This window comes from Lissotriton helveticus, chromosome 12, assembly GCF_964261635.1.
Source record: "Lissotriton helveticus chromosome 12, aLisHel1.1, whole genome shotgun sequence".
Taxonomy (NCBI): domain Eukaryota; kingdom Metazoa; phylum Chordata; class Amphibia; order Caudata; family Salamandridae; genus Lissotriton; species Lissotriton helveticus.
In genome coordinates this window covers 527,413,087-527,432,472 of record NC_136073.1, presented here as the reverse complement: position 1 = coordinate 527,432,472, position 19,386 = coordinate 527,413,087, and positions in this window count along the sequence as shown.

The window sequence follows — 19,386 nt, the reverse complement described above, 5'->3', positions numbered from 1 at the left end:
GACAGTGAGTGCAGAGTGACTGTAGAGTGAGCGCAGAGTGAGTGCAGAGTGACAGTGAGTGCAGAGTGAGTGCAGAGTGACAGTGAGTGCAGAGTGACAGTGAGTGCAGAGTGACAGTGAGTGCAGAGTGACAGTGAGTGCAGAGTGACTGTAGAGTGCAGAGTGACTGTAGAGTGCAGAGTGACAGTGAGTGCAGAGTGACAGTGAGTGCAGAGTGACAGTGAGTGCAGAGTGGCAGTGAGTGCAGAGTGACAGTGAGTGCAGAGTGACAGTGAGTGCAGAGTGACAGTGAGTGCAGAGTGACAGTGAGTGCAGAGTGACTGTAGAGTGAGTGCAGAGTGACAGTGAGTGCAGAGTGACAGTGAGTGCAGAGTGACAGTGAGTGCAGAGTGACAGTGAGTGCAGAGTGACAGTGAGTGCAGAGTGACTGTAGAGTGCAGAGTGACTGTAGAGTGCAGAGTGACAGTGAGTGCAGAGTGACAGTGAGTGCAGAGTGACAGTGAGTGCAGAGTGACAGTGAGTGCAGAGTGGCAGTGAGTGCAGAGTGACAGTGAGTGCAGAGTGACAGTGAGTGCAGAGTGACAGTGAGTGCAGAGTGACTGTAGAGTGAGTGCAGAGTGACAGTGAGTGCAGAGTGACAGTGAGTGCAGAGTGACAGTGAGTGCAGAGTGACAGTGAGTGCAGAGTGACAGTGAGTGCAGAGTGACAGCAGAGTGACAGTGATTGCAGAGTGACAGTGAGTGCAGAGTGACAGCAGAGTGACAGTGAGTGCAGAGTGACAGTGAGTGCAGAGTGACAGTGAGTGCAGAGTGACAGTGAGTGCAGAGTGACAGTGAGTGCAGAGTGACTGCAGAGACAGTGTGTCAGGGTGCACATTGTGTGAGTGTGCAGAATGAGTGTGCAGGGTAAACAGTGTGTGACTATGCAGGGTGACATTGGGAGTGTGCGGGTGAGCAGTGTGTGAATGTGTAGGGGCAGTGTGTGAGTGTGCAGAAAACACCACACACACATACACCACACACACATAACGCACACACAAACCACACACCTCAGTCTCTCAACACCACACACTTGTCACCACTCAACACAACACACTCACCACCACACTCACTCCCCAGGCTCACCCCCACAGACTCACCACCACACACTCACCAGCACACAGAAAACAACACACACAACAACACACCCCCAGCCGTCAATGAATGCTTTCACCATGCACAAACACCAACAACCATCATCCATCTGTGCACGCTTTTACCAAGCACACACCCACCAGCCGTCAGTGCACCCTTCCACCAGGCACACACACCTCCAGCCGGCAGTGCACTTTTCCACCAAGCAATCGCAGTATGGTACACTTTACTTTTAAACATATTCATATAAAGCACAGCATGCCACCATTGGTAAAATTACAATTCAACCAACATACTTCCACTACACACCACATGCACACACTCCATAACACATGGCAAAAAGACATTGGCATTTACAATGCCATTAGCTCAAACTCAAATAAATCCGAGCCCGATTGCATTTCTAATGCTTGTTCTAATAGCATTCAAGTGAAAATCTTTGTAAAAACCAATAAGGAAGCACAGGTTTTGCACAGAACTAATTCTCCCACAAAGTTGGCATGGTACGTCTTGTTTTTGATTGGAGGGGTGTTACTTGCTATAAATGCTGCCTGCTGTGCAGGCATACTTCCTGCACAAAAATAATCATGGCCATAACACAAACACCCTTGCACCATGGTGCAAAGGTGCCTGCCTTGGCCTAGGCAGCATTTAGTGCACCAATGCAGGGAGAGAACAGGAATGTTATCCTAGTAGTTATGTTGTTTTCCTGATCACTCCCTTTCATTTAGTGCAGTGCATCAAGTTGTCTTGATGTGTTAAGTTGCATACCATTGTGGTAATAACTGGTGTCATACGGTTCCTACTAATTTAGTAGAACTGTGCGTATGCACAACATATGTTCCAAAATATGGGGACTGAATCCTCCCATATAATCAGTTCCTGGCCTGCTCACAGTGTGCCATCTGACACCCTAAACCTGTCCGGTACCGGATGGTGTCTGCAACCTCAGAACAAAACCACTGTAATTCCCCCGAGGAAATCATGGAAACAGTTCACCCTTTCATTGTTACTTTAGGCATGCCCAAAGGTGAACACAAGAAATACACAAATTGGCATTTCAAACATTTATCGAAGCAATTGGACACTTGTTTAAAGTACATGAGCTATAATTATCAGCAGAAGGAAACAAAGCATTGTTACGAGCATTACAAGCATGGTGAAAAAGATTATTGCAGTGAGTATATGAATATATATCATAATACTCCTACCTAACACTACCCATAAGATAGAGACCATAGTGAGAATGTGTTCTGCCACATCGCGTGGAGCAACCTAACTCCCCATTACCTGTGTGTGATGTAACAGGAAACCAGTCTGGGTAACCTAGGCACCATTGTTGCAGGATAGTGATGGGAGTTAGCAGGGCTGGAACTCAGCCATGCGCAAGCGTCCAGGATAATCCATGGAAATGCTCCTCTGGCAAGCTAAGCTCAGAGCAGTTTATATAATAAAAACTGGTTCCACTCGCACTGTGTTTGAGGTCCATTGCTGGTGTTATTGTTTGTCTTCCTGATTCAGAGCTGTCTCCAAAATTAAAAAAAAATACAAGGCAAGCTTTCTCAGTGTGCTTTATCCTTGAACAGAATGTATAGTGACGTGATAAAAATGATTAAGAAGATATGTGCTTCCAAGCAGAACACTTTCTGAATATGTTATATTTCTGATTTGATTTCCCTTGCACCTGCATTACTATGACATTCGATTTGGCAAAGGGAGAAAGTTGGTTTAACCCAAGATATTATTAGGAATTGTCTGACCCTCAAACATGCCCATAATATAACAAGGCAGCAACATGTGAAAGAAACCCTTTCGATATTGTGCTTTGATTCCCTTTTTAATGAGCCACTCACGTGTCAGTCAACTTCTAAAGCAGAAAACAAATCTCGACATAGATTACACAGGGAAAATAAAAGACATGTTCAAAACAGAGTTAAATCCACGATAGCCATCTATTTAGGGTTACCCGCAATTCCTGATGAGGCAAATTCATATCTGTCCTTTGTATCTGATATGCGGCACCACTGTGTATTGGTGCATTTTAGGTTGGATTTTATCCCGTTTATGTTGGGTTTTCCGGCAGGTGTGTACTCAATTAATGAATTGCCATTTTGCTCACGTGATGCTATTTCTCCACAGTCACACTTACATTTTATGATTTTCTGTAAATATTATATGCATGAACGAAAAAAGTATATCTCCCCTTCCTACGGAAATATCGTTTTGAACAATGCCGCCCAGCTTTGACCCTTTTACAAATGCTACCTGATCCTCATGCATGCTTTTCTCTTGCCTCTTATTTATGTATGGCCTTATCAAATAGGAGATCGGTTGCCTTTTAATCTTGTTTTAAAATGGTTATGGCGGTTTTTTTTGTATTTGCATATTATACCGAGATCTGGAAGATTTTGCATCTTAGCTATTTATGGTCTTATCAAATATGAGATTGTTAGCCTTTTAATCCCGTTTTAAAATAGTTATGGAATTGTTTGCACATTATACTGTGACTTGGATCAATATAGTATAGTGTAACAATTGGGTTTCTTAGTTTTAGCTTCATCTATGCTTTTTATCTGTTTTTACCTCTGTTTTCTTTTAACCCCATTGGTACTGTATTGTATGAGTAAATATGTATTTTATGATGCATTGTACTTGTATGATCTTCTTTTCTAAGATCGATTAAAGTTAAAATGATGATGATGATGATGATGATGAGTTTGTTATCATGTAAAAAGATGTCAAGTTTAAACGTGAACTTGTAAAATGGAAGCCTTTGTGCAGAGGTCCTGCTGTACCCCACATCACTGGCACTTGGTGTCTGCCCTGATATCAAACAATGGGGTTGGGAGAGGAAGGGTTAGTCCTGTTTCAGATTTGATGCCTCAAAAAGATAAGGATTTTAGGACCTTCATGGTCGTGAGAAAGTTCAATTAGCCTCTCAATATTAGGTCCAGTTTGGGCAGGATCCGAACCTATTGAGAATCTTTCCTCCATGTTTTATTACCACGGACCTGCTTTTGTATAATTAAGCATCATGTTTGAATCTGAGGTAGGTTCCTGAGAGTAGATAGTTACTGGGCAGTAATTGCATGTAGAGTCAGCCGTTTTTCCCTTAAACCTTGTGCATGTTTCACAACACAAAATCAGCAAAATAAACTGAAAGTCAGGACGAGGAAAGCAAAGTGTTCAATTGCAAAACCTTGCCATGAACCTTGTAATGCACAGAAGTCTATCTGTGGAAATAAAGATATTCTCGTCCTATAATGCCTCGGGTCAGGCCCTGCGTATAACTCAATAGCTCAAATTGTTTGGAGGATTTTACTTCTGGGATAACCATACAGTGCAACATAGAGAGATTTTGCAACTTGTCTTGATAAAGATGGAATATTATCATTAACCCATCAAACGTGTCGACGCAATTGACACATCATTTGTGGATGTGACCAGACCTGTAGATACCAAAGCAATTCTTGATGTACCAGGTTTTGGTTCTCAAATATTGGTCCCAACGAATATGTGATATTAGATGACAAAGTATATTGTCTGGTAGTGTTTTTTTCTCTCTGTTTTTTAGGTGATTTGATCCCCTTGGTTGTTTTTCCCTTTCTCTTCCATATACCTTGAAGTTTTGCCAACTGTGTAATGTATAGGACCCAGCAATGAACTCTTAAAATAGTAAATTGTATTATGACAGACAATTGTATTAATTCTATGATGTGTTTAAAATCTTCTTAGACAATTTTTATAACGATTCTTTTTATGATAAATAAAAAAAAGTATAAGGATGGTTTCGGATTACATTTCTCCACTATATGGGCTTAATTAATCCATTTGTATTCTATTTGATGTATGAGTGGTGTTAGAGTGCGTGGTGTGGATTCATACATTTTCTATTAATTTGTGAAGGTAGCAAAGGAAAATTCCTTTCACTTGTTGTAAGCACCCTATTCCCTTGTGTTTGTATAAGGGGTCCCTCTCTTTTTATTGTAGATCTATTGGAAAACTACTCGACAGTAGGAAAGACCGTTTCAGTCCAACATGGGAGAACAGTGTTAGACAAATTGCTATTAGCATGGCAGCAGTACTTTTACACCAGATGGCATATGGAATTTCATTTTTGAAGTCTGTGCATGGATAGTGGGCCCCTGTGCTATTTTCTGGTGCCAGAATGTGAAAATGACATGCCAGATTTTACCGAGACGATCTGAACGTAAATGTAAAATAGAGGTTTTTTGACCCCATTTGGATTGTTCATTCTCCTGGATGAAAAACAAGTTAAAATGATTATTTTAATGAGGTGAACAAAGGCTGTGCTTTTCTCCAAACAAGCCATCACTCTTTATAAACGTGTGGCATTACTTCCCTTGATGTCCTCTCCTGGAGCCCAAATGTCAGCCATCATGGATGTAAACTGAGGGTAATTATAAAAAAAATGAATGTGGAGAGGATACTAATTAGCATCAGACTCTCTGAATAATTGTGTGTCTGTGGAGTTGTGAGTGTATAGTGCCCAAAGAGACTACAATGAAGTAATAGTCTCATACGTGGGAGTGCCACTTTCTGGTCCTAATGAAAGTGTAGATAAACAGATATTCCCAATTCATCTACATGTTCCCTCCCATCTGATGTAAAATATCTTACCGCACTTAACATCATGGTTAACACATTTAAAATGTAGATCATTTCAGTTGGGCATAAAACATAAGTTAAATGATCCTTGAGGTGGATCATCTGAAGACAGTGGGATGTTTTTTTTAACATACACTGAGAAAAGGTCAATAAGGGAACTGTATACATTCAAAATAATATGGGTTGATACCATGTGTAACTCCACAGCTTTAGTGGATTTAGATATTTAAGACAAAAGTTTACAATGAACTACTTGACATACAGCACATTTTCAGGATCTCTTGTCGTGAAAAAGGGAATCTATCTTGTTAAGATCTATAGAGCTTGAAAAGCTGTCTTGCGATTACCCACTGGTTGATATTCACCAACTTTCTAGAGCTTGATCTGTCTGAAATGGAGATCTTTTTCACAGCCTAACAATCTGACTAGTTGAAAAATATCTCCTTGCCTGATGTCATATGTCCATGGCCTGTTCCTGCAATGATCAACAGATGTCAATGAGGCCAAATTTAATTTCTCTCTTTCAATGGACATTCAAGCAAACAAAGTGGCATATATTTGTTTTGCTAAGTATTGAGTGCTCTGCGATTCTTTCCTTTCTTGAATAACCATCTTCTTTTTCCAGTGGTAAATGCATTGATCCAGACTTAGCGGGATTACTCAAATTCAGTATAACTTAACTCTCCAGCCAGACAGATTGGTTCAATGTCTTCACTTGGTTCAAAATGCTGTTGCATGAGTGATCTCAGAACATTTCAGAAACCAACATATGTCGCTGTTTTTAAAATCGGTTAACTGGCTGCCCATCCAAAGATAAGTTATGTTTAAGTCCATGACTATAGTGCAAAAATCCATCCAGCAACAAACTTCAGACTTTCTGGTCCCTAAATTCTCCTGCTATATTCCAACAAGGGATTCTGATTCTGGCAATCATGTTTGATATCACTCCCTAAGTTTATTTTGGTAACCTTTAGTGACAGATCTTTTTTCCATTGTAGCACCCAAGTAAATACAATTCTATTCCATTACATTTATGTTCTGATGCTCACTTTGCTAAAAACATGACTTTTTAATCATTCTTCTATAGCTGGCTCTTGGTGTGGGTGCCGAAGTTCAGTTTAATTTGACAGCACCAATAATAATTAGCATATAACAACCGCATGGAAAGTGAAAATGTGAAAGGAAGAGAAAGATAAATGAAGGGACAATGGGTCGCATGTACGAAGCATTTTTCTGTTGGCAAATGCGCCAATTTGAGGAATCAGCCAGTTTGCGGCCGGAAAACATTATTTTTGGTATGAATAAAACCTAAATTGCAATTTAGTAACTTGTTACGTAATCACAATTTGGGTTTTGCCATTCGGTATTTGAGAGGGACATGTTTCGGGTGTCCCTTTCAAATACCAAATTGCATTGGTATGTACAAATGTTTTGTGACAAAAATGCGGCCGCAAAACATTTGCACTTTATCACCAAATCAAAGTTGGTGGTAATGCATTCATAAATTAGAAGAGGTCCCCACGGGACCTATTCCCCTTTGTGAATTTGGGAAAACATTTTTCTAAGAGCAGGCAGTGGTCCCACATAGAACTGCTTGTTCTTAAAAAATGAACACAAAACGTTTGATTTGTTATTGTTGAAACATACCCAATTTTCCTTTAAGGAAAATGGGTTGCATTTTAACCAAAAAATACTTTATTCTAAGCCAATCACCAAAATGGTGGTCTGCTGACCTCGACAGACCACCATCCCTGTGATGGCTGTGATTCCTAATGGGTCACAAACTGCAACCCACCTCATTAATACTCATGAGGTAGGTCGATTTGCAAAACCACTAGGAATCGCAAGTATGAAACAAAATGTTTCATACATAAGGACGAGCGATTTCCAAATAGCAATTCGGACGAAATCGCTATTCCTGTTCTTTGTACATCTGGCCCATAGTGGGTACAAGCAGGAAAGGAAAGACTTATCTTGCTCACAAAGCCTGCATTAATTAATTAATTAAAAGTGCAGACTGTTGGATGATGAACTCCAAATCAAAATGTATTAAAGTCATGTAGCAAGTCAGCAATATTTATCTTAGCACCTTGGCCTCGGTGGTAATTCCGCCGCGGCGCTGAGGGGGAGGGGGGTCACGCGGCACCGCCATGCTTGTGACGTAACCACTCGGTCATGAGCCATGGGCGTGCTGGGCTTATGATGGAGTGGTTCCGTCACGGCCCCGCCCGCTCATTAATTCACCCGCGCAGGAGGGGAATTAGTGCCGCGTGGGTGGAGCGGTCGAGGCATGACGGAACCACTCCGTCATGAGCACACGCTACCCGTGGCTCGTGACGGAGTGGTTCCGTCATAAGCATGGAAGGGGTTAACTCGAAATATCAATAGCGTGATTCCTTGCGAATTTTGAGGAAAAGAGCGCCGCAAAGAGGCGTTTTGCTGTTTTTTTTAAATTTAGAGGAAAAGTAGCAATGCTTTGAGAATACTCATTCAGTCACAAAGCACTGATTGGTTACCAGCTTTCCTTGTCTGTCTCTGTCTCTTCATGTGATGAATACTGTCTAAGAAGTACATCTACCACCATGCAGACGGAATTGAGGGTATCACAGTGCTCATACAGCAGTTCCTTCAATGACATAAGCTCCACACGATAGTCTTTCATACATTGTTGCTTTATACATGGAATAGATATTAGGAACAGTGTAATATGATCCAATAATGCCATAAAGGGGTTCTGGTGACATCGCAACTGGTTTATAAATATCATCAGGACCCCAAAAGGGCAATATCCGACTATATTCCACTTTACCTATCAGGTGCAGCTAATAATGGGCCGTGATTGGTAGTTAAATATTTAGATTTACCTTTCATGAATACATTATTTATAAAACAATGGACAATGATGCAGGCCAGTTGGTATGTGCCACTCTGTGGCTGAATCATTCACCATATAATTATGGATGTACCATATTTGCCACATAATTGGCTTCATTTTCGAATTTGTCAGTAACTGTGATTCTAGCTCAAATGGATAAAAATGATAGAGCCAGAGAACATGTCACATAATTTCCTCTTTTGCTGTATAGTTTAGATAGCTTTGTTACATAATACCATTGGCCATGGAAATCACAAAGTTTGGAAGAGTAGTTTTATGGCTGTCATGATGACGATGAAGTCTGTATTTCCTAGGGAGCCTGGAATTATTACTCATATGCATGGTTCCCTGTGAAATATGGATTTTTATACATTTTTGCATTGTATGCAAAGAAAGCACTCAAACATTTACGCATATAAATATAAATATACTTCCTTATATAGGCTGTGTCTTAGCCCTTTTCATCCACTGCCCTGTTCAAAAGTCATTCATATTTTGATTCCGCCCACCACAGTAAAGAGTCTGGGGCTATGGGTTAGCCTACTTTAGCCACTCTGTAAGAGACAGGGGGGGGGCTTATTTTCAAGCCCATTGCACCGCCGGTGCGTCACTTTTTTTGATGCACCGGCGGTGCACTGTGCCTGCCCATATTTGCAAGGCTACATGAAGCCAGCCTGCCTGGCTTTGCATGGCCTTGTAAATATGACCCCCTTTCACGCATTACTCTGTTAAGAGGAGCAGCCCATGGGTGTTGCTTTGGATGTTTCCATGCAACATCCATGGAACCTGACGCATTCCAACATTTACAAGGCTTTGTAAACCTGGGAATGCATCATATTCCCACGCCTCCCAAGAGAAGGCATAACGGAGGTGCAACAAGGAGAAATACCTTTAAATCTCCTTATTTTTCCTTTTTCTATGTGTGCTGCCCTATGCGGAACACATAGAAAGAAGAAAACACATCTTGTGATTGTTTTTGTGCAGGAAAGTGCCCCTTTGTGTGCCAGCACAGGGGGAACGAACAAGAATGGGCTGTATCTTGTAGATAGAACCCATTCCTGCCCTTTTCTTTTGACACGCGGCAGCACAGAAGGAAGGTTTGCTGCGCTGTCTTCCATCAAAATATTGTAAATGAGGCCCAGGGTTTTTACACATCTACCTAAAAAGAAGTGCAAATCAGTACTAGGCAATATTACCTTGTTTATTTCTAGTCTTTATGATTTTGTTATTTTTTTAGTCATAATTGTGTTTTTAAACATTCTTCAGGTTACAGTAAAATAATGTCAATTGTACATTTTCTTTCTGCTAATAAGAATGATTTTTTTCTCTCAAATCTAAAAATGGTTTCCATGCCTTTTCAAAGTGCACCTGTCTGCTAGGAAGCACCCAGAGCTGTTCTAATAAACTTATGAAAGATTTTTATATTTTTATCTAAAATTTGTATGGCAAGCATATACTGCCACATTCAAGCAGCAGCATTACCTGATTTTTTATTTTTGTTCCGTACACTTGTCATAGAAAATTAATTAGAAGTCATTGCACCACTTTGCAAAGACCAGACCTACAAACTTTGCCATTTATTGCTTTGCTTTGCTATCCATTTGCTTGTAAGTGGCAGGTACTTAGTGAATGTCAAAGCAGTGATGCAGATATGTTGTTAAATGCATTCTTATCTGGTCACAAGGATTCTCAGAAGGAATTTTGCCTTATGAACATTAATAAGTCAGAGTTTATGTTGCTTTTGATTAGATTGTTATTGGCTATGCTGGACTGGTAAACCAGCACAGTGCAAAGAACTGGCCAAGTCATATCGCAAATACTCTGCAAACACATTTCATGCAAAGCTATCTGGTTAATGATGGAATTGGGAGTGAGTGACAGAGAATGACAAAAACAAAAACTGAAATAGAAGACAGAGAGAAGGTGGAGAGCTCATGGGAACAGAGGGATCAAATAATGCAGCAAGAGTAGAGAAGGAGAGAATGGTAAAGGAAGTGAGAATGAGGGGAGAGAGGAAAAGGAAATGGAAATTTTAGATATTTCTAAGTTTTGAAGGGACAGGGTCAATTATGGGAGATTTGGATTTTGACATTTTAATAATTTTGACTCTCTTAAATAAGAAATATGCCTCACCCCGACATGAGGTGGAGGACCTCACGGGCTTTGATTAGGAAATCATGCTCTCAGGGCTGGGAACTCTTCAGTCTGGCTCATGTAACATTACATGTGCATTTGTAAAGCACACGTTCACCCAAGTGTATCTTGGCACTGAATAACAGATGTTTATTGTTACCCAACTCCATCGTACTCATTTTATTACCCTCAGAAAAATGAAAGGCTGAGAGGACCTGCTGGGATTTGAACCTGTGACCATGTGATTGAACACGTTGGACGCATTAGTCCACTAAGCCACCATTTCTGTGCCAAGTACTACTGATGGGCGGAACAGTAGCACAAGACTTGTCAAGAATGCTGTATTCTGTGCCTCATAATTTCTGATACAAATATTTTGTGGAAGAAGATATTTCATCTCTATACTGTATATTGTGCTAAACTTATGGCTCTTATATCTCCTAATGCACCATGTATGATGTGAGTTATTTCCCATGGAACACAAGTATGTGATATGTGTATAGTGGTATACTTCTACAGAGGGTTTTGATTTCTCATGTGGTTCACAAAGGATTCGGCTACACCGCTTGGTGTTATGCGCACACATAAAACCTTTGTTCATACTGGGAAGAAAATATATTTAATCCAAAGAAATATATCTTTCTTCAACAGAAGAATAATGTTTTAAGAGCAGAGGCAGAAATTATAATATTGATTTATTTATAAACTAAGGGGCATATTTATGACGTTTGTGACGCAGGGCAGCACAACAAGCTACCTTGCTGCGCTGCCCTGCCTCACAGAGAAAGGACAGGAATGCACCATATTTATCCAATACAGCACATTCCTGTTCTTTTCCCTTGCACTGCTGCTGTTTTAGCAGCCTTGCGCCAATGCAGGCAAACTTGCACCATGGCACAAGGGTGCTGCGTTGCATGCAGGATTGTTTCTGAGCAGAAAGGGCCACCTTCCTGCGCAAAAATAACCCTGAGCATGCAGCTCACATAGAAAGAGGGAAAATCATTGAAAAATAAAAATATTTTTCCAATTTACGCTTCTCGTAGGGAGGCATATCTTTTTGTCGCATACCCAGGTTGACAAGTTCTTGTAAATCTGGTAATGTGTCAAAATCCATGGATGTTGCATGAGAACACCCATGCAACACCCATGGATACTCCTCCCTGGCACAGAGTAATGCAACGCAGTGATTCATGCAGCCTTACATTACTCGAGATTTATGAAGCCATGCAGGGCCACAAAAGGTGACCTTGCGTGGCTTCATGAATCTCATTTTACATTTTCTTCACTCTTGCACCACGTTGCGAGATGCAAGAGCAATGCAAAGGGGCTCATAAATATGTCCCTAAGCTGTTAGCCAACATGTTTTTCACATACTTTCAAATGTACCCTTTGGCTTAATTTTTAACCCCTTAACTGCTGGGCATTGTGCTCTCGCGTGTTCAAAGCAGAGCATACTTTGCTTTTTACACCCAGGGAGCTGAATGTCAGCAGCTGCCTGGTGTAAAAATCAATGCCGGCTCCCATTGGGGCTTCAGGCTCCCCGTGGTTGCAAACCAGCGGGTCATGCCCCGGGCTGAAAAGGGCCTGGGAGGGAGACCACTCAGCCCCCTTCCTTGAGACATAATCAGCCTGGGTAAGGTGGACGTGCAACAGCCCTCCCTTAAAAAAAATTTAAAATGCCCGGGCCATTGGGGATGGGGTCCCCGGGGCTGAAATCAGCCAGGGGAGAGGTGCCGCGCGGCCCCCCTTCCCTTTTTATATTATCAATAAATAAAGGCCAAGCACTGGGGGATGGGGTCCCCGTGGCATTTGAGATGTCATCACTGATGTCACTGACCATGCGATGAGTGATATAATATGTGAGGTCATAAGCAGTGCATTGCAGGGGTCTGAGGTATAGTTAGCTCAACTAACTATAACTGCTGAATTTCACTGGTTTTGTATGAGTGAAATCTGAGCATAACTGTAACGTCCTCGTAACCTTTGTTTTTTCAAAGCCTATATAGACATATATATATTCACTGAAAAAACCATAGGTTTCACACCAGTTATAGTTACCAGGAAATTTTACTCGCATAAAACCATTGAAATTCCCACGTTATAGTTAGTTGGACTCACTATAACTTGCGCGTGCAATGCACTGCTGATGACGTCACATATTACATCACTCATGACATCGTCAGTGACATCACTCATGACATCACTGATGACACAATCCAGAGAATGTGTGTATTTTTAAAAAATAATTATGTGTTATATAAGTATATGTAAAAGTTGATGGAAGAATAAATGTTTAAATAAGTGTTTACATGGATTGGTTAACTCGCTTATTAAGTGTATCTTAGTGAATACATATATTAGTGAGTAATGTTTAAATATTTAAATATATGGATTAGTGTTTCACTTTGTGTATAAGTGGCTGCATGGGTTGGTGAGTAGCTACATGTGTAGGTATATGGGTTATTAGATGTTTTTCTTAGTATCAGTATGAGTGTTTGTATGGTTTGGTGGGGGTATTACTTAGCACATAGATGCATGAGTGACTGACTCTCTGTATGTGTTTTGAACACAGAATATGTGCAGGACTGTATGGGTGGATAAGTGTATATGTGTGTGTGTTAGTGACTGAATGACTGTGTCACTAGTGTCTTTATCAGTAACTACATATGTTTTAATCTAATATATGTGAATATTGATGTATATAAGTGAGTATATGTGAGAGTAAGAAATTGTAAGAGTTCCTGTTTAAATAAGTATGTGTTTCTATAAGTGATTGTTTAAGAGAGTAAGTATGTGTAAGTTTCCTTAGAAGTAAGGTGGTTGTGTGTGTATAGCTGTATATGCAAATAAATGGATGTTCAATACTTTATTTGCATGTGTGAGTATGTGTGAGAGTATCATTTGGATGACTGTCGGTGTGTAACAGGATGTATAGGTGTATCACTACATATGATGAGTGAGTATATGTATGAGTGACTATATAGAACTGTTGGTCAATGAGTGGATGTGTATATAGATGGTGGAATTACTGAATTGGTTGTTGTAACTGGTATGGGTATCACCATTTTTTTGAACATTTTAGTTTCTATTTTTGAATATGTGTTTCAAGGGTTACATTACAGTGAAAAGAGGTCTGTCACTCTGTCACAAGGATGGTGTCATCAGTGATGTCATGATTGATGTCACTGACCATGTCATCAGTGATGTAATATGTGACGTCATCAGCAGTGCATTGCACGCACAAGTTATAGTGAGTCCAACTAACTATAACGTGGGAATTTCATTGGTTTTATGCGAGTAAAATTTCCAGCTAACTATAACTGGTGTCAAATCTATGGTTTTTTGGGTGAATTTTATAGGTTTTTTAAATGCTAATTCCTAACTATAACTGATGTGAAACCTATGGTTTTTTCAGTGAATTTCATAGGTTTTTTAATAGCAAATCTCTATAGGTATGAAATGTAATATTTTTTATAATGAATTTTATATTTTATAATTATGTAATACTATTTTTTTATGTTTATTTTTTTTTTTTGCCCCGGAGCGCTCCCGGGGCGCGTACCGATGCGCTCACCGGTGAGCGCATTGTTACGGCGCGCCCCGGGGCGCGTACCGGGGAGCGTCCCGTTAGCGCTATTGCAGCGAACGAAAACAACATCATGACGTATCGCGTAGCCGCGTGATGCGTCATATGACGCACGGCGTAAGCGCGTCCGGAAGCACCCGAGCGCATACGATCGCGCAACGTAAGCGCCGCCGTGCGCGCCCGGGGGCGCGTAGCGTAAGCGCGTCGGGTCATGTGATCTGAAAATAACACTTTTCATTGGTTCAGATCCGTTTTGGTTTCCAAATGATGAAAGCCCGGATCATGTGACTTGAAAATAACACTTTTCATTGGTTCAGAAAAGTTTTGTTTTCCAAATGATGAAAGCCCCCACCTTTTTTCCTCATTCTCACATTGTTGTTTGAGTGAGGAAGACCTGCTTTTTTCTTACAGATATGGCTACAGTACTATCAGCAGCTGGAGCATCTGCCCCACCACCACCACCACAAGGACCACCAGAAGATTACATTGATGGTCAAGAAGAAGAGGAGGAGGAGGAGGAAGTGGAGGAAGAGACAAGGCAGTTCCTGCCTGAAGACAATCCCCCATACAAACCAAGAGAGCACTTCATATGGGAGTTTTACAAAATCCCAAGGGGTCTCAAAAAAGTAAACGCTCAAAAGGTGACTTGTCTCATCTGTGGTGCTGTGCTATCCAGGGGGAACCCTGCAAAAAAATATTCCTTTGGGAATCATACTATGATTCGGCACATGCAGCGTTTACACCCTAATAACTATTCTGCAGTAGAGGTGAGGGAACTCTGCAAAAACCTACCCCAATCATCATCCAGAACCTCAACAACCAAAGAACCCACTCCATCGGGTCCAGAGGCAAGTGAGGTGATTCCAAATATACAAACAAAGTTTGGGGGATACAAAATTGTTTGTATATATTGTAACAAAACAATTAGTTATGGTCAGCAAAGCATTACACTAATCAATGTTGCTATGGATAACCACAAATGCCCGAGGAAACCATCATTTTTCTGATTTTTTTTGTGCTCCAGTTGAGCCATTTTCAATTCCCTGTTTTTTGTTTCTCCCCATAAAAAATACAAAAAAATATAAAACTGTTCAGAAAAGCCAAAAACAGTAAAAAATGTTCAAAAAAACCAAAAAAAATATAAAACAACAAAAATAATAAAAAAAACAGTTATTTTTAGAACTACCTCTAATTTATGAAAAAAACTAACATTTTTAAAAAACTCTGTCATTCTTTTTTCTCCAGGGTACGCGTACCGGTACGTGCACCGGGGCGCGCACCGGTGCGCGCTCCAAAAAAAAAGAATGAAGGAGTGAGCATGAGGGAAAGGGACAGAGAGAGTGATGTTAAGAGAAAGAGAGCAAGAGGGAGCAACACAGAGGGACTGTGTATTAGATAGTAAAACAGTGAGGGAGGATTAGAAAAGAGCAGTGACTGTAAGTAAAGAGGGGTGAAAGAGGGTGGATAAAAGTGAATAAAGGTAAGACATGGGGAGTGACAGAGAGAAAGGAGAGAGAGAGTAAAGGAAGGAGTGACTGAAAGGTAGTGAGTGAAGCAGCAAAGAAAGGTAAGTGAGGGAGTGTGGGTGAGTTGTAGGGAGTGAGCATGACGAAAGAGTATTGACAGAATGAGGGGAGAGAGACAGCGACGATAAGAGAGACAGAGTGAGGGAACGGAAGTGAGGAACTGTGAGGACAGACGGACTGAAAAAAGGAGTGACAGGAGTGAAGTAAATGATTAAGGGAAACGGAATGAGTGAGGGAGCAAAGGAAGGGAACAGAGGGTAAGGGAAGTAAAGCAGGGGAACTGAAAGAAGTTGAATGTGGGAGGGGAGTTGGGGAAAGGGGAGTAAACATGGAGGATAAGAATAAGTGAGGGAAGCAGAGTAAGGAAACAGGAGTGAGGTAGGGTGAGAGAATAATAGTGAGGTTAAAGCAAAGGGTGATGACAAACTACATTTTTTTAGTCACACTTACCATATAATTAATGTAACTTTAATTACGTTTTTTTACTACACTTTGTATCTGTGAAAGAGAGAAGAAAAAATAAGTTATAATTAGTAAAATATATATTTTAAAATAAAAGATACAAATGAAGAGGTTAAAAATCATAACAGTGTATTAAGAAATAAAGTAAGAGTGAAGGACACAGAAAGGGAAATAAAGTAATGTAGAAGGACAAAAAGACGGAAAAAGAAATAGAAGGAGAGCAAATTACTAAGAGTAAGGCATATAGATTCACTGACAGAGAGGAAGAGAAAAAGAGAGAAATGAACTGAAGGTAAGAAAGATACTAAAAGAATGTGAGTTAGCAAAACTAAATCAGGAAACAGGAGTAAGTAAAAAGATAATGACTGAGAGGGAAAGGAGTCTAATTACGGATGCATTTAGAAGAATGAGGAATGGAAGATAACTGAGAGTAAGTGAAGGAGAGTCATAGAGTGAAGGAATGAAGGGAGAGAGGATAATATAGAAGGATTGAGGGAAAAGGAGTGAGGAAGTTAGTAGACAAAGAAACTAAGGGAAGGACTGAGTGAAGTGGAGTACAATGAGTGAGGAAAGGAAAATGAGTAAGGGAGCAAAAGAAGGAAAGAGAGGAGAAGAGGACTAAAACAGTGGTACTGAGAGAAAGTGATTCGGTGATGAAAGTAAAGAGAAGAACATTGAAAGATAGGAAATGAGGGGTAGTAAAGGAACCGGACTAAAAGAAATGGGGTGAAGAACGATGAGAGAGGAGCAGTGAAGTTTTTGTAAGAGAAATGATAGAAGGTAGATAAACACAAGTGAACATAACACAAGGAGAGTGAGGGACTGAGGACATAGAGGTAGTGAACGGAAAATAGAGAGAAGAGGTAAAAAAAAGGAGCAAACAAAGATAAGCGAGGGAGAGTGGGTGAGTTATAGTGATAAAGTGCAACAATACTGGTGAGTGAGTAAAGAGGAATTACTAAAAGAGCAAAGGAGGAAAAGACGGAAAAGGGAAGTAAAACAGAGAGACTGAAAGCTGAAAAGTGGTGCAAGGGAGAGAGGGAATGCAGACAATTGAAATGGAAATGAGGGGTTGTGAAAGAAGTGCAGTAAACGAATGGGTGTGAAACAGAGTGAGAGAAAGGCAGTGTGAGTGAGTAAAGAGAGCTGAAAAAGAGAGCACAAAGTAAACTGAGTGTGAGACAATGGGAATACAATATAAATTACACATTACAAGCTATAGAATCATTTATGCAACATGTTAGATAGTTTATTTTTGCTGTTCTCAGAACATATTGGATTTCACTAAAAACAGTGAGTTCAAACTATTCATCATATGACAGCAGGAAAAAAAAACACAATCAAAAAGATTGTGTTTAAAAAAAAACATATAAACTTACAAATCACATATGTACACTAATCTTTGATTCACTTACTTTTCCTTTAGGCCAAATAGTACATCATGAAGGTCCTTTACGTTGGAAGGTACTCTGCAGTTCTCTAAAAATTCCATTTCATCGACTCTCTAGAAAAAAAGCTCCAAAAACATCTGAAATATGTTTCAAGGTTTTCATATACTCCTTCTGTTTAGTCATGACTCTTTGCTCATTCCTTCACCTTTCCTTAAGGCCAAATAGTGTCAGATCTATCAGTATATTTTCAAATTACTTAAAACAAACTCTAAAATTACCATTTTCCCGACGTTCTGAAAGAAAGGCTCTAACAATATTTTCACAATATTTAAATATTCATAAGTCCATCTCTGGCTCTCTCATGTTGAACATTTCCTATAATACTGATATCACTTACTATGCGATCCACTTACCATACCTTTATGAGAACTATAATTTTTATATTATCTTCATCACTTTTACTCACAATATAATTTTAAACAGCAAACTAACTTTTATTAACTGCTCCCGTCTTCATAGGGCAATTACCTTTACTTAAATTTTGGTTCTAAAAACACTAGGTATGAATTTTTTAAGTCAAAAGGCAAACGTTGTTTGAAAGTCAAATGAGTGTCATTACAGTTAGTCCAACCTTTTCGACATTTTAAATAGCATGTGTAATGCCCTGATGTTGTTGAAGGACCGTTATGATAAATAATAGCTACAGTTGCAAAAGTTGTTCCTGATATTGATAACTGAGAAGCCACAAAATTTTTAATAGAAGTTGTCAATTTACTTCCATCAGGTCTACATCGTTGGAACATTAAAATGACATACTGACCATAATTTTAAGGACTCTCTCCCACTACAGTCTTGAACACAGGCCTCACCTCCTCTGTACCTCTGGACATGCCTCACCTCATCTGCACAATCTACTTCCTAATCTGAGGTAACACAGGTGACATCATTGTGAAAGGTTCAAATATATTTATTTAATCATGCAGACACTATTTATTCCTTCTCAAAAATCTAAAAGCCATTGATTTTCCTCAAAATCGTTTTTTAAATAACATTTTAGACACAGAGCACAGGTCCTATGTACAAGCATTCAGTGTCCATGAGTGCAGTGGAGAGGACTGACCTCCTCTGACCCTTGGACAAGCCTTACCTCATCTGTGTACTCTGGACAGGCCTCAATGTATTGGGTATAATTGATGGTAACTGGGTGCAGATGAGGTGACGCGTGTCATGGGGTGTAAATAAGCTGAGGCCTGTCTAAGGATGCAGATGAGTTGAGGTCTATTCAGGGTTGCAGATGAGGTGAGGATTGTCCAGGGGTGCAGAGGAGGTGAGGCCTGTATTGAAGAGTGTAGTGGAAGAGAGGTCTGTCCAGGGGTACAAAGGAGGTGAGGCCTGTGTCTAAGAGTGCAGTGGGGGATAGGCTTCATGAAGTCTAGTCCACTGCACTCTTAGACACAGGCCTCACCACCTATGCTCCCCAGGAAAGGCCTCTCTCCCACTACAGTCTTGAACACAGGCCTCACCTCCTCTGTACCTCTGGACATGCCTCACCTCATCTGCACAATCTACTTCCTAATCTGAGGTAACACAGGTGACATCATTGTGAAAGGTTCAAATATATTTATTTAATCATGCAGACACTATTTATTCC